The following is a 13,471-nucleotide window of genomic DNA, read 5'->3' on the forward strand; positions in this document are numbered from 1 at the left end:
ACCTTAACATATAGTATTTATTTACTACGTCAAAACTTTTGCTTAGGCAATATAAAAAATAAATGTTAAATTACGAATGACATATGAAATTAGTTTGTTTCCCTATAGAACTTCGCAATCATTTCAAAAGAGAGCAGGGGACTTCTAAAAGTTATATTCACTTTATATAGCAAAGGATATTTATTTTTCAAATCATGGAGATCGAAAGAATTGCTATTAAAGATATGTCATACTCAAATACATTGTAAATTTTACATGAATCAAAGATATGGGAACAAGGTAATCATTTTGAAAGTGTCCACTAAATGGAAAGATATCTGGTATTATGAAACAATTGATTTGTCCTAGAGAATTATTGATTAAAATAATGTCTATGGACAGAAAAAGTAAGTATTTTTGCCATATAGTGTTGTCTTTTTCCCATCATATCAGAAAGCAAGGAATAGGATATGCTCAATAAACAGAGTTCTCACAAATGTGCGAATATTTCATCTCTGTAAGTTGTCATAGGTACTTTTTGGATTTAACTTGGATTTAGAGAACGGATGTGGTAAATCATAACAAAAATAAGGAACTCAGATATCTCTGATTCATGTTTCAAGGAAAGCAAACTTTCTACTCCATGTATTTGGGAATGATTGTTGCCATGAAATAATACCAACAAAAAGGATGCTAATAGTAAAGTGAAAGAGAAAAAAAAAAAGAAGAATTAGTCCTGGATTTGTTTTTTGATTACCCTGATTCTGCTGAATTGATCTATACTAGACTTTTAAAACATTCATAGGGGGAAACACTGGTAAGAGCATGAAGCCAATAATCTTTCACACCTAGTACAGTGTCCCAAAACAGTACTATAATGTTTCTGTAATGCGTTTTTGAGGGACCCATTGTAGATATTGCTTGTTTCCATGAAAAGACTCAAATTTTAATCATCATCAAGGACTAGCAACAATAAAGCACCAAGGGGGCAATTAATAGATAACCCTCACAGGTGGGCATTTAAAAAAATAATAATGCTTTTTTAAACACACACACACTCACACATGTAAAAATGAGTACTCTATTTTCTTTTTTTTAAGATCAAACTAACTTCCAAAACTAGAAGAGCCTTTATGGCTTTCATAGAGATTATGAAATTATTAGATGATTTAAATTAATTCATTCTTCTAGGTTCCAACTCTATGTATTACCATCACTGCTTAAACTGCTACTGGATTTTTGCCAAGATTAAGCAGCCCAGAGTCTTATATTGCCCTGAATTTTTTTTTTTTTCTTTTAAGAATTGAAAGTATCTTGTGCCACATAGTGAACTTGCAGCTGTGACTTCTGATCTCTGGAGCTTTAAATGATTTTTATAATGAAAATCTCTTATAGATATACTTTCTTTAGGTGTTTGGACGAAGCTATCACTTTATCCTTCGTTCATCTGAAAGGAAGCATTAAGTTGCTTCTCTAAATTATCAAATTCTTTCCAACAGGCACGTGCTGGGTAAACAAGAAAATATCTTATGGAATTCACCTAGAAGTCTGGTGGGTTTCCATGGCTGCCTGGGCTTTCTTTCCCTTACTGCAACTCTTAACTTTATTAAAGACTTATGTAGATATATACTATGGAGTCTAGTAAGTCTTCAAATAGCCAACACAATGTAATCAGTGAGATACGTATTTTTAATGCAATACCACCTAAGCATGAACTCATAAAAAGAGTTGGGTTTTCTTCATCTGAAAAATCTCTGATGAACGTCTATGCTTTTTAATCCACATTTGGTCCCCAGTGTATTGTATTATTATATTTATTATACTAATACTAAGCATGGCGTCAACTACTTACATTTAAAACAAGACAAAACAATTCAAGACCTATTCAGTCTACATACTTTCCCTTAAGAGACAGATAGTAAATTTGTCTTTGCAGGTCATACAATCTGTAACTACATAGAGTAACTACTAAACTCTCCTGTTGATAGTGAAAAAAAGCCATTGACAATATGTCAATGAGGGAATATGGCTGTCTTTCAATAAAACTTTAGTTACAAAAACAGGCGAAATTGGCTCCATGTGCCATAGAGTCAAACAGGCAAAGGCAAAAATTTAATAGTTGGCTTCATATTCGTCCATACTTCATGTATATTCATCTCATATATTGAAAAAATAGATTTTATTTTATTTTCAGATATATTACATGAAATTTTAGTCCTGGCTGACATGATTTCCCAGTATTCAATGTTTAGTTGTGGAAAAAACAAAAGAGAATAAGTGTAGAAGCTCCAACTTCCAACTTGAACCTTAAATTTAAATATACTCCCTGAAATATGAATGTTTCCATCTTCTGGGCTCTAAATCTATAATCATATTTAATGTCAGAGGTTTTTTTAAGATCGTCTTTAAAACCTGTCAGGTTAATGTAATTTGTATACTTACATTGAAAATATATATCCGTTTCATCTAAATTTTTGATAGCTTCCAAAATGAAAATGTCATAGTGAAGTAGAAACGTACTTCTATCATATAAAAAAAATCATAATATTTTCAACAATTGCTCTAACAATAGTTACAGCAGTCTTGTGAAAAATGACACTGATTTGGTTCTTTTTATCCAGATTTGTATGTGCTGTCTTTAAGTAATCAAGTCTTTTTTTTTTTTTGGAACCAGACAATGAAGTCAAGAAAATTAGAGGAATGCATGTATGAAATGTTAGAAAATATTATCTTTATGAGTCCTCAGGTGGTGAAATAAAAATTCAAAAAGTATTTTCATGTATTTCTTGCTTGTCTCATTTCTATATTATGGATATTTTTGTAGAGAAATATTTGTAAGTCTGGAGCTTCTGAGAAATTATAAGCATACATAAGAAATGTCAAGTAATACATTTAAAATTATATGAAGTCCTTATAAGTAAAAAGAAAATAACAAAAGTATTAGTACATTTATTAAAATGACATTAAGTACCAAGAGAAGAGGTGTGAGTTATACATATTTAAGGTAAAAATTCAGCTTTAATACACCCTAAAGAAAAATGTAGCCAAATCCTCATCTTAACCAAATGCCTGTATGCTAAGAAGTTTGTTAGGTATATTTCCATACTATCCATTTTACATCTTATAAAAGTATACGGTTTATATCAATGTGAGTGCCTAAATATTAAAAATACAAAAATAAAACAGATTTCAAAATACAAGCAAAAGTAAACCTATTGTAAAATAAAAGTAGAACCTGTCATTCTACAGTTTTATCTCTAACTCTTTGTATTCAATAAATATTTCATATAAAGGGCTAGTTCCTCAATCTTTAGATTTACTTTTTTTTTGAAGTAATTTATTTTGCTTCCGTATTAATTGATCTCATTTACCTTGTCTCTGCCTGTTATATTTGAGGGAAATTAACTTCTCACTTTTCCTCCAGAGCATCATTCTCTTCACCCCACATCACACTTGACTCTCTCTTTTAACCAGGGAACTCGATTTATTTACTCGGAATAAATGGTGTTACATGACTGATTGCCTAGGTTGAACTCATGCTTTAACCCTGATCCCTGGGGTATCATTAAGTGCAAACTACTTCTCTTGTCTATTTGTTTTATGAGTGAAAAATGGAAGTATCACTGCAGCAATTCACTGCAAACAATATTCTGCAGTAAAACTGCTCCTTGTAACTTTGCCTTTCTTTCCAAATTGGTCTAATTGCAGGTAGAGACTTGATAAGAATAAAGCAGGGTAAAACTTCAGTTCATTGAAAGACAATCAATTTGTTTTGTAAAACTTTCTTTATATCACATCATGTCAGGGGAAAAAAAAAAGGTAAGAACATATGTAATGCCAGTGTACATATCAAGACAATGTCAAATCACCCACAATCTCACTCCTCCTGCATTTATTCAGATAGAAGGATGTATATGACAGCTCCTTAAAAATATAAGACTTTCTATAGATATGTAATGAGTTATGATATATTATTTGTAGTGTTATGATTATTTACTATTATTTCACAAAGCACTTTAAACTCTGCTGAATATGCATTTTTCATCCAAAAAAAACCCCAAAACATTTCTATAACTCTTTTGAATGGAGAGACACAAAGAATCTAGAGCCTAGAATATATTTGTGAACTCTTTACCACTTGTTGCAGTCTGCCACTTCCATCTCCAAATATTTCAGTCATTTGTATTGAACTATACTTTCCAAAGAGAGAAAAGAAAAGAATATAAGCTAAAATGTTGGCATTTATGCCAAACAGTGGCTATGCTAATAAGAGAGTATCTCTTAAGTGACTCACATCTCTTTGTATGGAAGTGGGAAAAGGTTCTGGTAAAGACCTTCATTGTGTAAATTTCTACAGTACTCCCCAAATGCCTTCAGAGTTTAAAGAGGAAAATTTCTTTTCTGAAGACAAAAGATACAAACAACACACAGGTCATTTAAATAATGAGAAGAGGCCTTAAAGATCACATAAAAATAAAAGTAAACTTAGGATCCCACAGTCATTCCTCCAGAAAATATTTTTCCAACGCTTTGTACCAAACACATTTCCAACAGTTTGTGCCAAACATATTTGAAGTTTTGATGCAGCAACTTTCTGTGGGATTTGGAAAAGACAAAAAGTAATTTTCAAAATTATCAATTTAAGCACTTAAAAATGTCAAAAATGCCTGGGGCAGTATACAGAACTGCTGACCTGGAAGCCTTAATGAGCTAAGGTGAATTAAGAAGAGACACTTCCAGTAACTTTTGGTTTCCATATAGGATACTTGTAGATGCACATTTTTTTTTTTAAGTATTGAATTTTATATTTGTAATTAAAAGAACTACTTTTAAACTATTTAGCAAATGAGCAGATTGTTTAGTAATTCAAATTAAAATGTATCACAAAATGTTTCAGAAACAATATGACGTATCTTTATTCCTCTAACATTTCTGTAGCATTCGAATAAAACTTCTAAGAGAATTAACATTACATACTAAACCATTAAAATTTTCTATTTTGGAATTTTTATTGACTTATAGTTGATTCACAATGTTGTGTTAATTACTGCTGTACAGCAAAGTTATTCAGTTATACATATATATACATTCTTTTTTTGTATTCTTTTCCATTATGGTTTATCATAAGAGTGCTATACAATAGGACCTTGTTGTTTACCCATTCTATATATAAAAGCTTACTTCTGTTAACTCCAACCTCCCACTCCATCCCTCCCCAACCCTCTCCCCCTTGGCAACCACTAATCTTTTCTCTATGTCCATGACTCTGTTTCTGTTTCATAGATAGGTTCATTTGTGTCATATTTTAGATTCTACATATAAGTGATATCATATGGTATTTGTCTTTCCCTTTCTGATTCACTTAGTATGATAATCTCTAGTTGCATCCATGTTGCTGCAAATGGCATTATTTCATTCTTTTTTATGGCTGAGTAGTATTCCATTGTACACATGTACCACATCTTCTTTATCCATTCATTTGTTGATGGACATTTAGGTTGTTTCCATGTCTTTGTTATTGTGAATAGTGCTGCTATGAACATAGTGGTGAGTGTATCTTTTTGAATTAGTTTTGTCTGGATATATGCCCAGGAATGGGATTGCTGTATCATATGGTAGTTCTATTTTTAGTTTTCTGAGGAACCGCTGTACTGTTTTCCACAGTGGCTGCACCAATATACATTCCCATCAACAATGTAGGAGGGCTCCCTTTTCTCTACATCCTCTCCAGATGCACATATTTCTACGGTTGAGTGCTAAATAATTGGACATTTCCATAGACTGGACCTTGTCTGGTGAGAAAATTAGCCATTTGGAATAAAAAGCAGACAACAACATGCACAAAGTAATGTTAAGCAGAGTCAATTAGTTAATATATCTTCTGTTGGCTCATTGCCAGAAAATCCATAAAATGATTCAAAGAATCTCTACTTTTAATTCATGTGAAAAATATAGATGTTCAAAAGATTGATGGAGTTGATAAACAATTAACTAAGTGACTGGCTAGAGCTTAACTTCTTTGAGAATGCTTTGGTCTAATGAAATTTAAAGAGAAAATATAAAATTATTTGCAAAACAAAATGAAACAAAACACATAGCTGGTGTTAGCTGTCATATTGTAGAGTTTCTGACTAAAATAAATATGGATTTGTTGTTGGCTTTTCTGTTATTTTAAAATATTCACAAGCATCTCAATGGAATAGAGGCAGTCTAATTAAATATCTGTTTATCTTAATATTATAATGCTAAATATAAATCAACCCAGATTAGATACCTACTTCTAACAATAGTAAATTTTTAATTATTTATCGTGCAAAAATATAATTATAATGTATATACAAGTTAACTTCCACCTTTCAGGAAGATGGTTTAAGTCTTGTTTTTATAAAATCTTCCCCAAAGCAGGTTACAAATAAATATATTAAAAAACCAAAATCACACAATTGCTTTTCCTTCATTTCTTTTCTATTTTAAATCCTCTGGCAGAAAAGAATCACAAATCTAGGAATGGAATGAATATTTATTATGCACCTCCATATTGTTCATAATATTTCTTCTTTAATTAATTTTTATATGAAGTGGGTTTGTTTGTCTCTGATTCTTGGTGGGGAAAATGAAATTCAGAGATAAACTTTGCAAGTTAATTGTTAATAAGAAGCAATTATCATAGTCAAGTTTTGAAACCAGGCCTGCGTAAAACAAAGAATGTTCACCAATGTTTTGCATGTTGCTTATCCTAGGCAGGTCGATCATCTATATAATAGAGACCTGGTCACCAGTGAGTGCTTTATTTTGTTTGACTAGATGTGGCCTAAGTAATGGCATCGTGTTAAAAGACAAAGGTAGAGGTCATAAATTTTGAGTTTTATTCTTCATGACTCCCCAAGCTACTTGAGAGACCTTCATTGATACATTTAAACTCTCTTTTGTCAGCTTCTTATGTTATATGTGAAGTGTAATAATATTTTCTGAAGGTAAACAGTGATAAGCTAAAGATTTTACAAACTCTAGAATAACCATATATACATTTATTAAAAATATATAGTTGCTAAATCAATGGAGGAGATACAGTGGAATACTAAAACGTAAACAATTGATCCAAATGAAATAGAAGGAAGAGGGGGATAGAACAGAATGGATAAGTAATAAAATAAAGATTATGAAGGTAAAATTAATTCTATCCATATTAATAATGACTATAAATATAAAAGGAGTAAATACTCTCCTTAAAACTAGTAATTATCATACTGGATTAAAAAGCAAGACCCAACTACATGCTCTTACAAAAGATGCACATAACATAAAGTTGCAAAGAGTTTTTCAAAAATTGAAAAATTATGCCATACAAACAGTAATCATGAGAAAGTCAGAGTAGATATATTGGTATTAGACAAAGTTGACCTGAGGAAAAAGGGTATGAACAGAGAGATAATTTTATGATGATAAAGGAAACATTCATCAAGAAGACATACAAATGTTGTGTGTACGTACTCATTAGTGGAAAATCAAAATACAAGAATTAAAATAAACCTGACAAATTGTAGGGGGAAATAGCAAATCCACAATTATAGTTACAGATTTCAACCCCTTCTCTCAGTGACTGAAAGAAAAATAAGTGGAAAAAAATCTAGTAAAAATAAAAAGATCCAAATACACAATACTATTTCTACCCTAACTCCTAAAATATAAAGGGAGGCAATACTTTCCAATATAAATATTGAGTTACATTTTCCCATATATGCATTGATATTGTACATAACACATTTTATTTTGCCATATTTTTCAATAAGCTCAGTCTTTGTACGCCCTTAATGATTTTAAAAGATATTAAGAAACACTTTTATGGACTGCATTTTTATGTTACATTAAAAATCAATCTGAGGTAACTAAATTATCTCTTTTAATAAATTCAGCATGGAACATACTCTGGGGAAGAGATATATATAATATTTGTGAAATTGATAAAATGAAGAACAATGTGTCAAAGAGGTGCTCCATGTCCCAGGAACATGTTTGCTAAACTTGCAACTCTCTATGTGTTCAACTCCTAGTATAGGACCTGATACACAGTGAGTATTTTACTTTTCCATAAACTGTTTCAACAATTGGAAATTAATACAATTGTTCCTTAAAAAAATATTAGGCAAGAAACTAAGAGAAGAATGGTTAAAAAAGGATAGGTTGGCATTCTCTAATAGGAAAAATAGTTATTGGTATAGACTATAAACAGAATGATATTTATTAAAAATAATGAAAGAGGCAGGATGAGGTGCAGGCACGAGACAAAATTTAACTCCAAAGAACTGGAGAGAGATTTAAGAATTGAAATGAAATGGGTGGTTAATGTACCATTCAATTTTAAGTGAACTTTATACAAATTTAGAATAGAGTAAGATTACAATGGAAGTCTGAAATTTCAAACACAACCCCAAAGCTATAAACTTTAAAGTATAAAATTAAATAATAAACAGTATATCAAAATAAAGCATTAAAAATAGAAGGAAATGAGCAATTTGGAAATTTTCCACTTACAAGGTAAAAATGTCAGTATTTGCCTAAATAAAGCTTATTATAAATCAGCTAAGATTAGTTCCCTGACAGAAAATTGTGAAAAAGGCATAAATTCAGAAAAAAGAAATATGTAAAAATATGAAAAACTCCTCACATATCTATGAAATCAAAGTAATACAATTTAAATAGCAATGAAATATTTTGATTTTTCATATTGGCAAAGATTAAAATGAACAACAATGTACTTTTTTTTTTTTGAAGATGTGGGTGTCAGTTCATTCTAGCTCCTATAACAAAAATACCATGTATAGGAGACTTACAAACAGTTAATATTTATATCTCACAGTTCTGGAAACCAAGGAGTCCAAGATTGTGGCAGCAGCAGATCCCATGTCTTATGAGAGCCTGCTTCTGCATTTTGGCTTTCTTCTTACTGTAACCTCACATGCAGAAGAGGCTAGGGAGCTCTGTGGGATCTCTTTTATAAGAACACTAGTCTCATTCAGGAGAGCTCCACACTTATGACCTAGTCCTTCTCAATGGCCCCACTTCCTAATAGGATTACATTGGGTATTAGGTCTCAACATGAGTTTTGGGAGGATGCAAACATTCAGTTCACAGCAGTGGGAAATGAGTTCTGTCAAACACTTCTTGTTATATGAATGTTAGGAATGTAAGTATGGAAATACATGTCAATGTTTACCTATCTTTTAGGTAAGATAGGTAAACATTGACATGTTTACCTATCAGAAGTAATAAGGTCTGGAAAAAATTATAATGTTTCCTTACAAAATATACAAGTAAAGATTGTAATCTACAACAAGTGCAAATAAGGGAATCATATTTTTTCTAGACTTTACTACTTTGATTTTTCTTTTGGGATATAGGTACATATTGCTTTGTTAAAGAAATTGTAACAGAGAGAGAGAGAATATATCCCATGGCATTTTTTAGTATACCTGGAAAAATATTGAACATAGAGTCATATTAATGAAGTGCTTTATTTGGAAAAATTATCTCCAAACAGAATTACTTTTTTCTTCATTTTATACACAGCTACCAATCATCATCTCTCAGCACTGTGTGTTTCCTCATAGCACTGTGTGTAACCAATAGAGACAGGACTGATTCTTCATCTAGTGGCTAATAACAGAGTTGACTCCCTAAGAGATACATATATTTAAATACAAACAACCACAAAGATCAGTAATGCAAGAAGTGACCTGAGACAGAATTGAAATAAAATAAGCAGTATAAATTATAAACAAAATAATGCATACTCTAAGTTGAATAAGCAAAAAAAAAAATCCAGTGTCTTGAAGAAGTACAAAATGAGTCATGAAAAAAATGGACTGTATTATGCATGTTTGAAAGATGGATCCAGTATAACACCTGCCTCTGGATTTTCCAAGCTAAGCAACCATAGGAAATAGTTGTGTAAAATTGCAATAATTTCCCAAACAACTTTTAAAAAAGCACTTTGGGACCTGTGGAAGCTGATGAACCATGTCTTAGCGTAAGTAGTAATTTCACCAAACCAGGTGAAAAACACTAGATTAAACAAAGGTACCATAGGAGTTTTAGATTAAGGATTTTTCATTCCATAGATTTTTAAGCTACGTATTTTTTAAAGTTGAAAGTCATGTTAAGTAGTATTCAAATTTTCTACTCAAAAGACAAAAGTTTTCACTTTTCACCAGTCCTTAGAGAAAACTAGTATTCCCTAAATAGAGCATAAATTGTATTATAAAATGAAACTAATTTTAACTACAATCTGGATATGTGACACTGTTGATATATTTACCCTCCTCTCTTGCCTTCCCCCAAGCCTTCTTTTAAAGTGTTAAAATATTAGGAGTCTTTGGATTTCATTAAGTATGGAGTCAGGAATTAGGCATATCCTTTGCTTTGTTTTTCCTTCTCATTTAAATCACTTGAGTGTAACCTATTTTAAGTAGCCACACATGAGATGTTTTCTTTTGCTCTCAAACTTCTAGTGCCACACTGATAGCAGATGAAATTTATAACATTGAAAATATCTAGTAATTCAAAGAAAGGAAGATTTTACACCACCATTCTAATGGTCTAGTTCCAATATTACATGTGTGTGGAGTGTTCTGGGGGTGCGCATGTGGGGCCAGCTTTTGACTGAACAAAAGCTGAATATTTTAATATTCCTCATACAGTTGAACCAAATAGTGCCAAAGGAGAACTAAAGTGGGATGATAGAATGATGAATTCATGAGATAATGATACATTTCCCGACCTCAAAGCTTCAGGAGAGTTTAAGTTTGCAAAATGTTTATAGTCATAACATATCGGAATTAAGGATCTGAGCATCCCAAGGCAAGAAAGCTCCAGCTGCAATGTGCCTTAGATAAGCCCTTTAATGTTATGGATACAAGCAAAACATTAATACTTGAATGACTGATTCTGTGAAAGGCTTTCCAACCTTAGGTAAGCAGTTACATTCTTTGAGTCCTAACTTAAGCCTTTACAAATTGAATATCTTTCTATTTCTACTAAAAACACTACCTTTGGTTTGGTCCCAAATGTTTTTAAGGCTCTTGAGAAGAGTCAAAAATCAATAAAGATGTTTAGTTCTAAATAATAAAATCTGTCATGGAGTCAGCGGGACATACTGGAAGGAACATACTGGAAAGAAGGCTAATCCATATATTAGTTGTTATAGTTTCTAATTTTGAATGACTCCTCACTGGCAAATTGTGCTAGAGAAAAGGAGAAAGATTTAGACATTATGAAAGAGGAATAAAATTTACTTTTAACCAAAGTACATACTTTTTCAGTGCAGTATTAAGAAAGACAAATAAAATTGATCTTCAAAGTATTTGCTTTGCTTTCTTCCTAAAAAATAGGGAACAAAGATAAGTATGTAGGGGAGTGGTGGGGTGGGGAAGATGCATTAGGCTGAGTGACTTTCTTTAGAGGGAATTTTATTAGTCTCTGTTATGAACTGAATGTTTGTGTTCCCCTAAAATTCACAAGTCAAAACTATGACCCCAAGCGTGATGATGTTAGGAGGTGGGGTCTTTGGCAAGTAACTGGGATTAATTATGTCGTGAGGGTGGAGCCCTCAAGAATGGGATTACTGCCCTTATAAGAGTCAGGTGAGCCTTTGCTTCCTGTCTCTTGCCTCGTGAGGATACTAGCAGTCAGCAGTCTGAAAGCCTGAAACCTGAAGTCGGCTCTCACCAGAACCCTATCGTGCCGGCACCCTGATTTTGGAGTTCCCATCCTCCAAAACCGTAAGAAATAAGTTTCTGTTGTTTTTAAGTCACTCAATCTATGGTATTTTTGTTATATTCATGGTATTCTGAGGGGACTAAGACTGTTGTGCTTTGATGAAGCGGTATCGTGCATTAGAGGTGAAAATTCTATTACCCCCTTTGTTAGTAGAAGCTCTATAGATAGTCTACTGTTAACAATGCCAAATTAACAAGGCTGAGAAGTTAAATTCACTTCCTCTAAGAAATATCTGAGTTGTTTGAATTACTCTTGTCTTAGGCCTATCCCAGGAAGTTAGAGCTCATCCTTATAAGCCAGTCAGAAGCTCAGTTGAGCTGAGAGAAAGAGAGAGCTAAGTTGCCAGGTGTGGGAGTAGCAATTAAAGCAACAAACCAAAAACAAGAGTTAGGTGTTTAATCACTTATTGAGGTGATATAAGCAAGCGTCTAAAACCGAAGGAATGGCTGACTCTCCCTGATGCATTTTCCCCCAAGGAAAGACTTGCCCGTGGAGGGCCTGGTGGATCAGCACAGATGTGGGACATTTCACTGTTGAGGGCTCCCCTGACAAAAGGCTCTGGTAGTTTTATGGACTCTGGGATACTGAACTCTGGGGTGGCGGGGGCAGGGGTGCAAAGGAGTACGGTTAGGTGTGGAAAAGTACTGGGTACTGAGTCAGAATGGAGAAAAGTACCCTCATGCTTTCCTTGAGAAATCCTTGGCAGAGGCAGCTGAAGAGGAACTTCGCTAAGGGCCTCAGATAGAGACCTAGGAATAAAAGTACCCTGGCTAAAAATTTAAATACTGCAAAGAGTATGACCAGCCACTGGAGCCTGAGACCTTGACTGCAACTGCCCTCAGAGCCTGCAGTGCCTTGGCTGTGCCTGAGCCTGGTGTGGGGAGGGCAGATTTCCCCCGTGAGGCCTGTCACATAAAGCCTTTGTAATTGGCTGTTATAGCAGGTCTGAAAAATTACATACAGGCTTTTAACCAGGAGCCAAACTCTTCAACCAATTTTATCATTTGAAATATAAATTAATTGACTGCAATTGCTTTCACCTATTTCACTAGAGTACTGAAAGATTTCTGAGAGATACTGCATATTTGATTATAAGGTCAAATAATGACTAGTAACTATTATGACTGTTTTTGAAAAGCCATAGTCACAGTGAAAGAGTCCACAATAAGATGAAAGATTAGTACAAATATTTCTGGTTTCATCTAATGTGTAACATGATTCATTAAATTTTAGGAGAATATGAGTTCCAAGAAAGTCAAATATAAATTACTTAGCAGTTATGGAAAAGTCAAACCAATTTCTGATGCATTGAGTGCTCTAAAAATGAAAAAGATAATCAATAAAATAGAAGGCAATATACTAGAACAATATTAGCTTTTCAGTAACCACTCAAAAACCAGAGAAACTTTTAAACTGTTAGGCCAGTTTTCACTGAGACTGTGACTCTAAGATGAATTTATTTTCTGGGTATGTCGAAGTTGAAGGAAAGTCTATATGATTGAAAATAGTATGACAAGCTTTCAACAAAACACAACAAACAATTGCTTATTTCATTCCTATATTCCTGGAAATATTCAAAAATAGATAAGAGAGAAAGCACATGAGAAAAAACTAAATATAGTGTGTATGTGGGTTTATGTGTATACATACGCATACACACATTTTATATATATATATATATATATAATCTCCTAATACATAAAGGAGAGAATCCTTT

This window comes from Physeter macrocephalus, chromosome 7, assembly GCF_002837175.3.
Source record: "Physeter macrocephalus isolate SW-GA chromosome 7, ASM283717v5, whole genome shotgun sequence".
Classification (NCBI taxonomy): Eukaryota; Metazoa; Chordata; class Mammalia; order Artiodactyla; family Physeteridae; genus Physeter; species Physeter macrocephalus.